The following is a 16,537-nucleotide window of genomic DNA, read 5'->3' as shown; positions in this document are numbered from 1 at the left end:
CCAAGGCCAGAGGATTCTCATGCATTGAGGGTGATAGGAGGGTTTAGCTATTTAAAGAAACACATCTGGAATTTTGCCACTATAACTGGACCCTTGTGGCGTTTACTAAAAAAGAAAGTAGAATGGGAATGGAAGCCTGAACAAGAAAACACTTGGTCATTCAAAACAAGCCTTGGTGCAAGCTCCAGCACTGAAATTCCCAGAGATAAACAAGCCGTTTCTGATTGAGTTGGCAGGAACCCAATGAAGTCTAGTATCGGAGTAATGCAGGAAATGGATAGGAAGTTAATACTGGTAGCATAGGCATCTGGAAGATTAATCCCTCGGAGCAGCAATTCGGGATCTGTGACAGAGAATGTTTAGCTGTCGTGTGGGCCATTGAAGCTTTTGCTTTGACTACTGGCACAGCCCCTCACTCTCCCCTGAAGTATATTTCATCAGGGAAACTGCAGGGGAAAGGAGTATTGAATGCCAGGATGACCCAATGGACCTTGATGTTAACTAGTAGAGATGTTACTTATGAGAATAACAAACAAGCAATGATGTTACCGTATGCCCTTCTGAAGGAAGGCGAGGAGCATGAATGCCCACTTCCAGAAACTGAAGTTAATTGAAGAAGCACTCCCAGTAGATGAAGTGTTAAGCCTCGGAGAAAGAGGTTTGGTTTACAAGTGTGGCAACAACAGTGGGGAGACAGGACTATATGAAATAAGAGAGGTATAGGGGAATATATCATAGGCAGTATTGGTGATAGAGCTGGAGTTTTAAACTCATTTGATATTGAGACGTTACAAGGGAAAATGTCATCTTTGGGTAAGATTTTGGAGGCTATACAGACACATGTGACACAGAATTTTGGTGCATTATCGGAACAAGGAATAAGAAGTGTGGAACTCCAGTTGAAACAAGCCCAAGCCTTGAAAATGTCTCTAAATGTAAATCTATTTGGTGTGTCTGAGATTGACAATAAAACTGAACTAGCAATACGATGTATACAGATACAATACATAAAGAGAATGGTTAATCTGTTAAGTAATGGGCAATGGCCTTTTGAGTGGTTCAAAGTATGACATTGCACTCCATAATGTTTTATGGAAATGTGCTTCTGAGTGTGAATATAATGTAATTGGAATATGCTTTATGCAAAAGGTCTCTTGTAAGGTATCATTACAAAGTTTATAATCTATTGCCTATTTGTATGAATGTATCATTCTTGTATCTGAAACTAGGAATGTGATGTATAACTCTGAGGTCCTATTGTAATTATGCAAAGTGTGGCCATTAATGGTGGTTTGGAATCTTGATGGATCCCATTGACTAGGACAGTTGGTTGTAAATGATCTGTTTACTTAAGACCAAACCCATCACACAAAGATCCTGATATATGGAATCAACAAATTTCAGGACAGAAGAAATATATGGAGTTTAATTGGGATCAAGCCACTCTGAGGGGAGAGTGGAAAGGCAGAATGCTGTTACATAACACAGGGAAGCAAAGAAAAGCAGCAATGGCCTGAATGTTGTCAAAAATTATTAATGAAGAGTTATGGCAAATAGAAATAAGTGAGACACACTTGATTCAAGAAGAAGGAGATTATAAATTAGAAGAATTAACAAAACATTGTGAAGAGTGGGGATGAAGTAAATGAGTGTGCCCACAACTAACTTGGTTCCTAGAGGGACGTCATTTGAACCATTCAAGCGGACAATGTACCATGCAATATTTAGCCTCTAATACCACAAGAGCGTTTGATTTAGGCAACAGGTGTATTTGTGTGGTAACCACTGAAAAACATGTATTTTGGAGAAGTATGACAGTAAAAGCCCCAACTGAGCCATGTAAATGTAATATAACAGAGGTCATTATTAATCAAATTATTTACCAAGGAATATGCTTTATGCAAAAGGTCTCTTGTAAGGTATCATCAGAGTTATACATCACATTCCTAGTTTCAGATACAAGAATGATACATTCATACAAATAGGCAATAGATTATAAACTTTGTAATGATACCTTACAAGAGACCTTTTGCATAAAGCATATTCCAATTACATTTAAAAAAAAAGAAAATTGGGAACCAAAAGCTGTGGACTGATCCTTTGATTTGGGGATACATTGAAAACAATGGGAAAAATTGATTGATGAAAGCTAAAAAAATCAGGCAATATGCAAAAGATGTATCTAAGTCTGCTCAGCTGGGAAAAATAAACATTTTGATCCACAATGGTCAAATACTAAAATTGGAGAAAGAAGGAGAAGAACTGGCAATTTCTCATTGGCATGATGTTTTTAAAGGTCTCCCGGTTTCATAGTTCTTCCAGATTTAATGCTACATTCTATTGTCATATTATTTGTATTAATGATTTTTTTAACCTTTATTATGCTATGTTTATATTGCCGAATAAGAAAGTGACAAGATGTTTCTGAGCAAGTGATATATAAAATTGAATTGCTTACCAAGTTATAAAGTGATACAATAATTAATGGTATTAATCATGTATCAAGAGGGAGGATTGTTGGGATATATGTATATCTCAACATACATTGTGATTCATATATCCATGGTATAGGTCACTGAGGCCTGGTATGAATGACACGTACTTGGACATGAATATGTGGGTTGCAAGTTGGCAACTGAAGCAGGAACTTAAGGCCAAGAACTATTAGAACTATTTGTTCAAAACCAATCTTGTTATATGAGGGGGGGGAGAGATAGCTCAGTGGTTTGAGCATTGGCCTGCTAAACCCAGGGTTGTGCGCTCAATTCCTGAGGGGGCCATTTAGGGATCTGGGGCAAAAATCTGTCTGGGGATTGGTCCTGCTTTGAGCAGGGGGTTGGATTAGATGACCTCCTGAGGTCCCTTCCAACCCTGGTATTCTATGTTCCAGGAAACACTCTGTCTGGTATCTGCCTGCTCCCTATCCCATAGGGAGACCTCAATTGCAGATCTAACAATACCCCCTCCTGCACCCCCAGCCCTGACCCCCTCCAAGAACCAGCATCCTCTACCCCCTTGTGCACCTCAACACTCTGCCCCAGCCCAGAACCACCTCTTGCACCCCTCACCCCCTCCTGCACCCCAACTCCCTACCCCAGGCTCAGCCCAGAGCCCCCTCCTATGCTGCAAACCCCTCAGCCCAGAGCCTGCACCCCCTCCTGACCCCCAACCCACTATCCCACCTAGTGAAAGTCAGTGAGGGTGGGGTAGAGCGAGCAATGGAGGGGTGTGTATGAAGTGGGCAGGGGTTTGGGGAAGAGGTGGGGCCTTGAAGTGGGGGTAGATCCTGGGTTACCCTTAAATTCAGAAAGTGATCTTGGACATAGAAATGTTGGAGACGACCAACCTACTATAAGGTGGGTGCACAATCGGTGGGAAAACTGTACTGAATCACAATCAAGCTGAATAATAGCACAGAGAGTACATTTATCAAGTTTGTGGATGATACATGGCTGGGAGGTGTTTTAAGCACTTTGAAGGACAGGATTAGAATTCAAAGTGATCTTGACAACCTGGAGAAATCAATTGGGTAAGGATCAGGCAGAAAAGGGTGTAGTGTGTTATAGGAACGGAGATGAAAGAAACTTGAGACCTAATACACGCCCCTTACTCCTATCCACCTTGCACACTGGCATGGGTACAGGACCATGCAACAGCCAGAGGTATGCATTTACCCACACCCCTCAGCCATGGTAGCTTACTCACCCACTACTCACTTTCAGCCACAGCCTTATGGGATTTAGGTGTGGTCACAAGGGGAGTTATAGGATGACACATGTACAGCCATAAGTGTAGCCTGACCCTTTGAGTTTAAAATCAATAAATATTTTTTTTAAATCAGGGGCCAGACTCTCGGCTGTATGAACTTGTGATGACAGTGAAGTGTCACCAATTCACACCACCTGAGTAGCTGGCTTCTGGTATGTTAAAAGTGCATAAATACTCAAATATCTATCCCACAGCTGCAGATGTAGAAGAAGGGGAATGAACAGCAGGCTGATTCTTTGGCTGACACAGACATATTGGCTTAAGCTGAAGCCACGTAGACATTCTGGGGCATGGGGCAGAGGGGAGGAATCTGTAACAAGTACATAAGAACGGCCGTACTGGGTCAGACCAAAGGTCCATCCAGCCCAGTATCCTGTCTTCTGACAGTGGCCAATGGCAGGTGCCCCAGAGGGGAATGAACCTAACAGGTAATGATCAACTGATCTCTCTCCTGCCGTCCATCACCACCCTCTGCCAAACAGAGGCTAGGGACATCATTCCTTACGCATCCTGGCTAATAGCCATTAATGGACTTAACCGCCATGAATTTATCCAGTTCTCTTTTAAACCCTGTTATAGTCCTAGCCTTCACAACCTCCTCAGGCAAGGAGTTCCACAAGTAAAGGTGTTTGCAAGTGTGTTGGGTAGAACTTAGACAAAAAGTAGATCACTTTATAGTCCCAGAACAGTATCATTTTCAAAGGAGCGCGTAGTGGGATATACAAACCTCACACTGGCCAGGAAAGGGTTAATAAGATGATGTGTGCTCAGTCAGCCCCACCCTGCTATGCCCTGCAAGTAGTGTCAGGCTTGGAAGGAGGGATTACAAGGGGAGAGCACAGGTCAGTTGAGGGGGCTGGTTGGGAGGGTGGGCAGACCTCATTCTGTGAGAGGAGCCTGGCTGGGGCCAGAAACTGCTCAAGGCATTGCGGCCTACCCGTGCCGTGCTCGTTAGCATTGAGCACTACTGCTGAAGGTGGTGCTGTGCCTGAAGGGGGCGATAGCTAAAATAAAACCCATTAGTCCTGTGCACCTGACCAAGGAGTCAGCTGTGGTTGGCCACGAACCTAGACACGACCCTGTCATTGGGCAGAGTCCGTTTCTCTGGGCCCTAAATGAAGGTTTGGGATATGAAAGGGGTTTTGTGTAACTCTGTATGAAGAGCAAATGTTCATTTTTTTAATTTAAAGAACACTTTTTGGGGAGTGAAAGGGCATGACTTGAATCCCTCACTGTTGTATTGCTTCATAAACACAACAGCCTGGCGCGAGGGCTGGCAGAAACTGAAAGGAATTTTGAGAGACAGAAAAATCCATCCAAATGGAATGCAAGTGGCAACGTTAACATCTAAGATAAACTGGAGAACAAGTCGTGTTTTCTCTGAATAAGTCTTCCAGTGTTAACCCTCTAAGGTGGGATCTGAATCAGTATTTTACCTAGCACAATGAATTCTGGGTCTGTGACTGGAGCTTCTAGGTCCAACCGCAAAATAAATAATAAAAGAACAAGATGATTTGTAAGTTGTTAGTGGGCATGCAACATGGCAGCAATTTATGCGAAAACCTTTGGAAAAGAGAAGAGAGGTAGTTATAGCAATTTGTGGACAGTAAATCATGTTCCAACTCGGGCCACCACTGCACCATTTTATAAGGGGCAGTCGTGCATCTTATTTGTCTATAGGAATTCAGGTAGCACCTTGTATAATATATCCATTATTAGCCCCATGGATTTAGGAGACTCAGAATTTAATGTGTGTAGGTATCCCTCTTTTATCAGGGATGAGTGACTTCATTTACCCTGGGGAAAGGTAATGAACATAGTGAAGTACCTGGATGTGTATCTAGATCAGGGGGTTTAACCGTTTTTCATTTGTGGACCCCTAACAAATTTTGAGTGGAGGTGTAGACCCTTTTGGAAATCTTAGACATAGTCTGTGGACCCCAAGGGGTCTGTGGACCACAGGTTGAAAACCACTGATTTAGATGAAGGGGAAGAAATCAAATTCCAGTTCTGTGCACTGTCAACTCCTTGCAGTGGGTGTGCTGACTTGAGCAGAACCAGTTCCAAACTGTGCATTGGAAAGACGGTGAATATTTCAGGAGCTGTCTGTAGGGCAGGAATAATTGGCATGTGTGCTGCTCTACCTGCAGCATATTCGTATCTGCTGCCACACATCCCAGGGTTTACACTTCTTGTCGTCGTGTGTTTATTATCTTTTGCAGACTGAGCTTCATTCCTTGCGCTGGGTGACTCATACCCTCAGAAGAAAGTAGTCTCGGCACATGTAAATATGTGCTAGGATGTTGGCAAAGCAACAAGGGAGTTATGCCAGTCATCTTAACCAAAGGCCAAGAAACCACCTCTAATACTTCCTCCACCACCACCATGTTGTGTTTTACCTAACAGCTGCTTGAATCCTTTCACTGGCACTGTGGTTTTTTTGTACGTCTCCTTTTGTAAAGTGAGATTTCCTTGAGTCGTGCTGTACAAGGCTCAGAGGGGGAGGCCCTATAACCCATACATTACAACTGCCAAAAATATGTAAAATAGCTTTCCTCCACCTAGCTGTACGGTGGTGATTTTATGTTCTGGGACCTGCCAGATCTATAAGCAGATACTGGGTCCCAAAATTTTCATAAGTGGCTGCCTAACGTTAGTCACTTAAATCCATATTTACACACCTAAATAAACAGACCAATTTTCACTAGTGCTGCCTGAGCCAACTGGACTACCCATTGTTTTCAGTGGGACTTGTGACTGGGCCTCACCTCTGAAAATCAGGCCACATAAGTGTGTAAACACAGCCACCCGGGGCAGGCTTACAAATGTTAGCCCCTAGGTCTGGCTCTAGCAGATCAACTGAGCACATGCAATATATCCTGTAGTGGTCATTTCGGCTGATTCCCTGAAAACAGAGTTGTCATGCCAGCCCCTGTTTATTGACATGAAAGATCCCACAACACTCCCTATATAAGAGAGAAGGGTTTGCACCGATATCCTTGGCCAAAACTTCACTTTGCCACACAACATGATGCACTAGTTCCTCCCCAGGCTTAGCTGGTAGGTGTGCAGTTCGTCAAGTGCTCTCAAATGAGCCACAGTGGCAGTGGTGATGAGGCAAAACCTGCATCTTGGCAGGGGTCGATTAGATGACCCTTGCGGGCCCTTCTAACTCCTTTTGGAGCCACAATAGAGTTAACTGCAAGAGGATGCTGACTTTGCTCCAAGTCTGTCAAGGTGCTAGAAGGCTGGGAGGGAAGATGGGCTGGGGACAGCTTCTGAGAAATGGCTTTTTGTAGTTTAACAAGCTGGAGGATTGCGCAAAGCTTTATCTGTGGGAGGGGTGATGCATTTGAGATTAAAACCAAGATAGTTCTGAGGTGGAGCCCCTTGGGTGCCAGAGAGGGGCAAAGAGTAATTAGTTTGGTAGCAAGTAATTTTAACCTGAGAGGAAAGTTCTTGGTTTTTCAACATTGGCACTTGTAGTTGAGCTGTGACACACCCTGTTGCCCCCAGAGTGAATCATGCTCTGTTTGCCATTCCAATAGCCTCTGTCATTAAATCTGTTATTCACCACTGTGCAGTAGAATCACTTTACCCAGCAGCTCGCCCAGGGTAATATGCTTTCCGTATCCTGGAGGCATGTGAATGAGGCATGCAGCAATCTAGCAGCCAATAAGAGAAGCAGCCGCTGCACAGTGGATAACCTTACAGAACTGAATTCTTAAACTGCTAGCATTCTCCACCCCATCCCCACCCTCTCCAAACCTCTGAGAGGAATCCAAATGACTGCTTAGGAGGATGGTGTCATAAGCACACAGGAATCTAAAAATGTTCAAAGGACTAGGCAAGCCTGCTGGAGTAAAGGGTTGTGCCCATTTATACTGGCTGAGACGTATTTCTGTTGTGTAGAGGGGATTGCATCAGGTTGGGCGATGAAGGAGAGGATTGCTGCAGCTGGGAATCTGGCTGTGTGAAAATGTCACCCACTTTCTCAAGGGATCAACTAGGCATCAGCAGAGGCCTTAGCGTTTCACTCCCAGTCACTTGGATTCCTGTGCAGTTTTGTTGCCTCGGAACTAATAGTGGGGGTGGTTTTGTAACCCCACAAAATAAAAACAGCCCTTTGAAACCGTTAAACAGACGTGGCAGGTGCTGTCCCTGTAGAGCAGTGGTTCCCAAACTTTAACAGCCCATGAACCCCTTTCACTAAATTGTGAAATCTTGTGAACCCCCCTCCTAAAAATGAATATTTCCAGGATTTAAGTTTAAATTTCCTCAGTGTGATGGATGTGTTTGCTTTGCTCTGGGTAGGTCTTGGAAGTCTGGAAGCACTGGAGAAAGATAAAGTCTCAGGTCCTGGTTCGGCATCAAGTCTGTTTCTGTATTTGGTTTTCAGATGTGCATACAAGGAAAATGCTTTCTCGCATAAGTATGTTGTTGAAAACAATAACAACACTGCAGCAGCTTTTTCTGCCAGAAGGGGGTACTTGTTTCTTAAACTCAGCCAAAAGTTGATCAATGACAGATTTCTGAAACTCCTTTTCAGTTCGTAATCACAGGAGATCTCAATCAATTTCTCGTTTTCCTCAGTGTTCAATATCTGTGTTGAGAAAATGGTTTTATCAAAAGGCTTGTGAATCCAGTCGTTATCGCCTGGCATAGCTGGAGAGTATTCCCTGAAAGTTGTGCAAAGTCCTTTTAGGTGTGCAGTTATATTGGCTTTAGCGCACTGATCCAACTGAAGTTTCGGTTCTGCCAGGAAGTCAGGAAGATTACTGAAACACTCCGTTTGGTTGTTTTCCAAACAACTTTCCCAGAACTGCAACTTCTTTATTATGGATTCAGCTCGCTCTTGCACATTGAACACTGTTATATTGAGGCCTTGAAGAGATAAATTTAGGTCATTAATTCTTGAGAAAATATCTGCTAAATAAGTTAGGCTCTGGAGCCAGATATTATTTGCCATACAGCTGGCAAGGTGGAGAGGGTGGCTGTTGAAAAAATCTAGGATTTCCATTCTAAGCTCAAACAAGCGCACAAGGATTTTGTCCCCTGAGAGCCATCTCACTTCGGTATGGGTCAACAGACAATTGTGTACAACACCCATTTCTTCACAAAGTACGTGAAATATTCTGGAATTTGTTGGCCATGAATTTATGAAATTCACAATTTTCACTGCATCGTCCAGCACTTCCTTCAGTCCCTCAGGCATGTGTTTTGTTGAGAGGCCTTGTCTATGGATGCTGCAATGAGTCCAAGAGGCTTTTGATAAAACCTTTTTTGTTCAAACTACAAATCCAGTATACTTCCCCGTCATTGATGTAGCCCCATCAGTGCAAATGCCTAAGCAATGAGACCAATCTATTTCCTTTTCTTGAAAATATGCATTAGTCAGATTGAAGGTATCTTCTCCAATTGCATGTTCTTCCAATGGTCGGCAAAACAACAAGTCTTCTTCAACCATCCCTTCATTCACATAATGTATAAACAGTAGCAAAATAGCTGGATTAGCTACATTAGTTGATCCATCCAACTGTATAGCATAATATGGACTGTTTTTCACTCTATGTACAACTGTGGTCTCTACATTATTTGACATGTCATTAATTCTTCATGACAATGTATTATTGGACAAAGGTACCATGTCAATCCTTTTTGCAGCCTTTTCTCCCAGCATGCAATGAACTAACGTCTTTTATACATGGACCAATCAAGCTGTCTGCTATGGTATGGGCTTCTGATGCTTTTGCTATTTGGTAGCTCACATGGTATGATGCTTGAAGTGCATTTTCATTGTAAGTACGTGCTTTGGATATAAAACTGGTAATGTCACTTTTCCTCTCAGCTAATTTTCACTTGAAAAAATCAACAGGGTTGTCGAGTTGTGCAGGATGCCTTGTGTCTAAGTGGCGCCCAAGTAGAGAAGGTTTGAGGTTGCTGTTTGCTAGAACATCGCCACAAATCACACACAATGGGTTTGGACGTTCTTGAACAATTCATGTAAAGCCATATTTTATATAATCATTGTCATATATTCTTTTCTTTGTAAGTGACTTTCCAAGACCATCATGATCATTAGACTTAGATTTTCCACAGTATGGACTTGAGGAAACACTAGCTGATTCTTGCGTCTTTACACTTTCCTTTTTCAGCCACTTGTCCATTGAACTTGTGTACAAAAGTTCTAATAAAAACAACACAGAAAGACTGCTAACAACCAACAAACTAGAAAATGAGAAGATTCACTCAAGTCTCATTGAAGCAAAACAGCCCTCCAGAGAGAATGACAATTACTGAGGCACCTTAACACTGCTATACGGGCTACAATGTGCTTCCGGCTGGTTTGGCTCGCAAATAGCTTTTCTTCCGCCATGAGGTCTGTCCCTAGGAGGGTGTCCTGTGAGGGACAAATTAGCTTGGACCACCCCCCATGTGGATCCTCTCATTCTGCACTTGATACCAACTTCCCCTGTCTGACAAGGACAGGTATCTGAGCTGCCACCTGCACGTCTGGGGTCTCAGCTGTTGCCCTGCCCACCACAGGGCTCAGGCTACTGGCCCTGTGCCAGGGTCTGGGCTGCCGGCTCTGCACTCTGTGGGGCTCGGGCTGCTGGACCCTGTTGACCGCCTTGGTCAATTGAGCTCCACTGAGCTCGGGCTGCCGTCCCCAACTGCCCGGCCCCCTCTTCCTGGGGCTTGGGCTGCCAGCCCCATGCAGAGTGCTGGGGTTTGGACTGCCAGCTCCCGCGCTGATGGGGGCAGGGCTCGGGGGCTGCCAGCCCAAACTGTCCGGCCCCGCTGTCCCTGGGCTGTCTGCCCCGCAACCAGGTCCCACCTGCTGCCTCCCATGCCTAGGGTCCTCTGGCTGCCATTAGTGAAATTTTTCTGGTGAACCCCCTGTAACATTCTGCAAACCCCCAGGGGTTCACAAACCCAGGTTTGGGAACCACTGCTGTAGAGCGATGTTAGATCTCCAGTAACTCAAGCAATTTAAACTCATGTAAAAGCTCATTTTGACAGGGTTGCAGGCAGTTCCCAGGAACAATAGATTTAATTCTATCCTATTATTAATCATTAAACCCAGTTGCTCCCTTTTCCTTAACATTTAATGTGATTTCAGCATTTTATGCAGTTATGACTCCAAGAATGTTACTAAACCGGGGGGTGGCTTCTATTTTTTTCTTTTAAATAGCTCAGGCTACCAGGAAAGAGCTAAAGACTTTTCATTTGAGAATTCTTAGACCATCAGGATTCAAAGAGTTAATGCCATAAAAAGGTACTAACAAGGCATTATATGTGACAAGCTCTAGACTAGGGGTGGGCAAACTTTTTGGCCCGAGGGCCACATCGGCGTTGAGAAACTGTACAGAGTAGCTGGGTAGCGAAGGTTATGCCTGGCCCCTGCCCCCTCCCACTTCCCGCCCCCTGACTGCCTCATGGCGGGCCATGAACACTCACCAAATTAACAATTCAGAGATATTCAAATAAACTCTATTTAATAAAGACACATTTTAGTGGAAATAAACATAAAACCTTACTTATTATAAATATACCATCATAACAATGTATTACAATAATTAAACAAAACTTAACCCCTTTCCACACCCTCTTTGATTAATGTGAACAATGCAGCTGGTCACCCTTTTTTACAATGGCATCAAAGTCCGATGTAATTCTTGTTGTGGAAATCTGCAATACTGAGCTGAAATGCTGATCAGTTAACTGGGATCTGTAGCGAGATTTGTTGTAATTCATCAGGGAAAATGTTTATTCGCAAACATAGGTGGAGTCAAACAAAACAAGGATTTTCTGTGCCACCTCGCGGATATTTGGGAACTTAGTTTCACTCAAGGAGGCATAAAACTCATCCAGTTTTTCTGAACTGTACTTTTCCTTCAAGGTGGAATCGCACTGGAGATCAATGAGCTCGGGTTGTAATTCTTGTGGGGCTTTGTTGTAGTCAAATGACAGTGGGCATGACAGTAGCTCCAGTGTCTTCTCTATCTTCTAAAAGTCAGAGAATCGATGAGAAAATTCTCTGTGCAAGTCACTCAAAATTTTGCTGTACTTTTCTCTCTGCTCTGGTGACACTTCCAAGTTTTCAGTGTTCGAAAGCGAGCAAACACTTTGTCCTTCATTTGTTTTGAAAACAAGACTAACTTAGCTTTGAAAGCTGTCACACTAGAATACAAAATGTGTACAAACATATTCTTTGCTTGCAGGTTTGCATTAAATTTATTTAAATGTGCCAAGATATCCTCACCAAAAGCGAGGTCGCACACCCAGTCTGAATTCTTTAATTCAGGGAAATCATTTTCTTTCCACTGCATCTCCAGAAAAGTGTGAATTTCATCTCTGAGCTCCCACACTCACTTCAATATCTTGCTTAGGCTGAGCCAGCAGCCATTTGTATGATAAAGTAAGTCCTGGTGTTCGGCGTCAGTGTCTTCAAGAAGGGAAATGAATTGCTGATGATTAAGTCCCCTCGCTTGTATGTAGTTCACTATTTTCACTACTGTGCAAACAACATGATGAATGTCCAGGACTTTTTCCAGAGGGCCTCCTGAGAAAAATCACTTCTTTATCAGGGTCGTCTTCTTTTACTTTGTCCTGAATTCTTTTTAAAAGTCCTACATTTTTCCCTGTTAAATTTGGTGATCCATGTGTGGTTATATTTGCCAGTTTACTCCAGGGGAGCTTCAGATGTTCAAGGCACCCAGATACCCTCTCGTATAAATCCAGTCCCTTAATTGTGCCTTTCATTGATTCCATTAATAAAAATTCCTCTGTGATTTCAAATTTGTCGTTAATTCCTCTGACAAAAATCAGTGACTGTGCTGTGTCCTTAATGTCAGTGCTGTCATCGAGAGCATGAAAACAATGTAAAGCCCCGTGCTTTCTTGTTCAACTCAGAAGCCAAATGTTCATCAATCACTTCTACAGTTCTTTGTGACAAACTAATGTTCTCAAATTTGTTTTGGTATTCTGGGCACAATACGCCAGAAACATCAACCATGCATTCTTTCAAAAACTCCCCTTCAGCAAAAGGCTTATTTTGTTCAACGATTTTAAATGCCAGAACGTAACTTGCCTTTGTAATGGCTTCCTGAATTGCAGCCTGTCGCACATAAATATTTTGCTGAGTTTTTAAGTTTGTGGTATGTGCTCAGATTTTCTTGCCTTAGCTGTTAAATTGCTGCCATAATTAGGATGTTTCGTTGAAAAATGGCCATTCAAGTTGTACTCCTTGAAACCGTGATGCTTTCCTGACAAATCAAGCACACATTTGAGTTCACATTTGTGAAAAAATATTTTGTATTCCATTCTTTGTTGAAAATCCGACACTCATCGTTCACTTTTTGTTTTGTTTTGTTTTGTTTTTGTTGCAGCACTCTTTTCTGAAAGGGAAAAGAAAATCCTAACTGCTGCCCTTATTTCAAACTGCTGTTTTACAAGATGGCAGCACTGTGAAAAAACTGGGCCCTCTCTCTAGCCTGGATTTGTCGGGCGTCAGTGCCCCTGACAATTTTGAGCCATGTCACTCTGTCCCAGAATCCATGTGGACAAGAAGAGACAGGTGTAAACTCATCTGTAACTTTATGCCCCAGCCTCCCTCCAAAAAAAGTTCTTACTGTTGTACTTTGAGTTCTGTTTGCACTGTTGTGTTCATTAAAAGCTTGTATATAATAAAGGATTTTACTACAGTGTGGCGAGAGGATTCATGAGGGATGGCGCGTGGGGGGCTTCATGGGGTGGTACCAGGAACTCCTATAGGCTCTGCTGGCAGTGTGACACCAAGACAGCTGTGCCACATGCAGAAGAACCCAGATGGGAGCAGCTACAGCCCTGGGTGGTTTCCCTGTACTCAAGGCTCTCGAGGGTGGAGCCATAGGAAACAGGGATTTGGCACACTGCTGCTCATGCTTAGGGATGGTGAGGTCATACCTGAGGAATGTGGCGTTTTGCATGCAGAATCTTCCCTGAAGATGGTGCTGAAAATGACTGCACATCACTGAGGAGTGTCGGGCAGAGCGCAGCAAGCCCCCGCTCCCACTCCATTGGAGCCCTGGGCGAAGAGCAGCAAACTCCCGGCCCCACTCTCCTGGCCGGAGCGGGGGGAAATCCCCAGCCCTGCTCCCCCAGCCAGAGTGCCAGGCGGAGCTGGACAGAGCTCACAGGCCGGATTAAAAGGGCCGGCGGGCCGCAGTTTGCCCACCCCTGCTCTAGACAGCCTGGGACCTGCCGAGGTGCAAAATGTCTCTCTCCCTCTGTGCCATACCGCTGTAGCTGCCAACACCTATTGCTCAGTTTGGAAGTAACGCTTGGTTTGAAATAGACAAGGTGCTTTGGCTGGGTGGTCTCCATTGGGACCCTCAGCCTTGGAGTTAACCCTTTCCACCCCCACCCCCATACTGTAAGCGCCAGTGTGAGAAGCAGGGTGTCTGCTTGGTGAGTTTTTCTTGTAGGGGTTGCTTCTGGCAGGCTTGCCTATTTATTACTGTGTTGTATAGTCATGTGTGTGTGTGTGTTAAAACATGAAGACCATAGTGCTTTAGATGAGACAGGTTGTGGTGAATCAACAGAAAGACGGTAAGTAATTACATGTGTCTAGCTCAGAGATGGGCAAACTACAGCCCGCGAGCCACATCCGGCCCATGGGACCATCCTGCCTGGCCCTTGAGCTCCCAGCTGGGGAGGTGCGCCCCCAGCCCCTCCCCCGCTGCCGCCCCTCCCCCGCAGCCTCAGCTTGCCATGCTGCCGGCGCTCTGGCTGGGCCATGCAGCTGCGAGCTCCTGCTGAGCGGCTGGTAAGGGGGTAGGGAGTGGGGGGGTTGGATAAGGGGCAGGGGATTCCGGGGGGCAGTCAGGGGACAGGGAGCAGGAGGCGATTGGATGGGGTGGTTTGGGGGGGTGATCAGGGGACGGGGAACAGGGGGGCATTGGATAGGCACAGGAGTCCCGGGGAACCTGTCAGGGGGCGGGGGTGTGGATAGGTGTTGGAGCAATCGGGGGACAGGAGAGAAGGGGGGTTGTATGGGGTGGGGTCCGGGGAGTGGTTGGATGGGGGTCTGGAAGGGGGTGGTCGTGGACACACAGCAGAGGTTGGATGAGTCGGGGTTCTGAGCGGGGAGTTGGGATGGGAAGTGTGTGGGGGCTGATAGGAGGCAGGGGCCAGCGCTGTTTGAGAAGGCACAGCCTTCCCTGCCTGCCTCCATACAGTTTTGCCACCCGATGTGGCCTTCGGCCAAAAAGTTTGCCCATCTCTGGTCTAGCTGGTTTAGGTTCCGATCCCACAAGAGGTGCTGAGTACCTACAGTGCTTAGTCGAGGCTTCTGGCCTAGTAGGTCAACACCTTATGGTGTGTCTACAGTGCGCTTGGAGTGAACCTCTCAGCGCAGGTTTCACAAACTAGTGCTATGGGCTTGTGCTAGTGTGCAAAAGAGCTGTGGGGGGTGTTTGTGCTTGGTCTGGAGCTCAGGTTCTCAAGCCAGGGTGGGAGGGATAGGATGAGAATCGAGATTCAGCCTGAGTTGCAATGTCCACACGCTAGCAGGAGATCCGTGAACCCAGGCTGGGTGAGGCTCACTCAAAGGTAGTGTAGACATATGAAAGAGACACAGGGGTGTCTTAATTACAGATGGGCCGAACCAAACTCCAGAGCCAACACTGGAATGCTTTGCAACTGTGAACCGTTTCTAGTTAGATAATTAATTCAATCTTAAAGCTAAGCCAAATGGCTTGCTGTGGTTTATAGGCAATGTGCTCTAAACCTAGGCTGTTGATTAATAACTGTCCTAAAATGGTCCTGTGGGACAGACATCGCTTGTTGCTGTACTTTGTGTGTTCATGGTAGCACCTCGCACAGTGGGACCTGGGCCATGATGGCTCTCCAGGTACTCAACAATACAAGTGAATAATAATAATCTGTGATATTGTATTGTAGAGTGTCTAACTAATAAAGAGAAGGGAACAGCCTCCTGTGTACAATACTATAAAATCCTCCTGGCCAGACACACATCCTTTTACCTGTAAAGAGTTAAGAAGCTCAGGTAACCTGGCTGACACCTGACCAAAGGACCAATAAGGGGACAAGATACTTTCAAATCTTGGTGGGGGAAGGCTTATGTTGTGCTCTTTGTTTTGGGTGTTGTTCGCTCTGGACTAAGAGGGACCAGACATAATCAGGCTCTCAAATCTTTCTGAATCAGTCTCTCATATTTCAAACTTGTGTAAGTACCAGCAGGCAAGGCATGTTAGGTTATCTTTGTTTTCATACTTGTAAATGTTCCTTTTTGCTAAGAGGATTTCATCTGTTTGCTGTACTTTGAACCTAAGGCTAGAGGGGGTACTCTGGGCTCTATGAATCTGATTACCCTGTAAAGTTTTCCATCCTGATTTTAGATAGATGATTTTTAACTTTCTTTAATTAAAAGCCTTCTTTTAAGAATCTGATTGATTTGTCTTTGTTTTAAGATCGCAGGGGGTTGGATCTGCAGCTCACCAGGAATTGGTGTGGGGAAAGGAAGGGGAATGGTTAATTTCTCCTTGGTTTAAGATCCAAGGGTTTGGATTGGCGTTCAGCAGGAAGTTGGTGGAGGAGTCTCTTAAGGCTACCCAGGGAAGGGTTATAGTACTTGGGAGGGAGATATTCTAGGGGGGAGGTAGACAGAGTTTCCCAAATAACTCTTAAATGATTTGGGTGGTGGCAGAAAAACCAAATTTAAGCTGGTAATTGTTCTCATGCAGGTCCCCACATCTGTACCCTA

The sequence above is a fragment of the Chelonoidis abingdonii genome, chromosome 1 (assembly GCF_003597395.2).
Source record: "Chelonoidis abingdonii isolate Lonesome George chromosome 1, CheloAbing_2.0, whole genome shotgun sequence".
NCBI lineage: Eukaryota > Metazoa > Chordata > Testudines > Testudinidae > Chelonoidis > Chelonoidis abingdonii.
Note: the sequence above shows the minus strand (reverse complement) of the source record.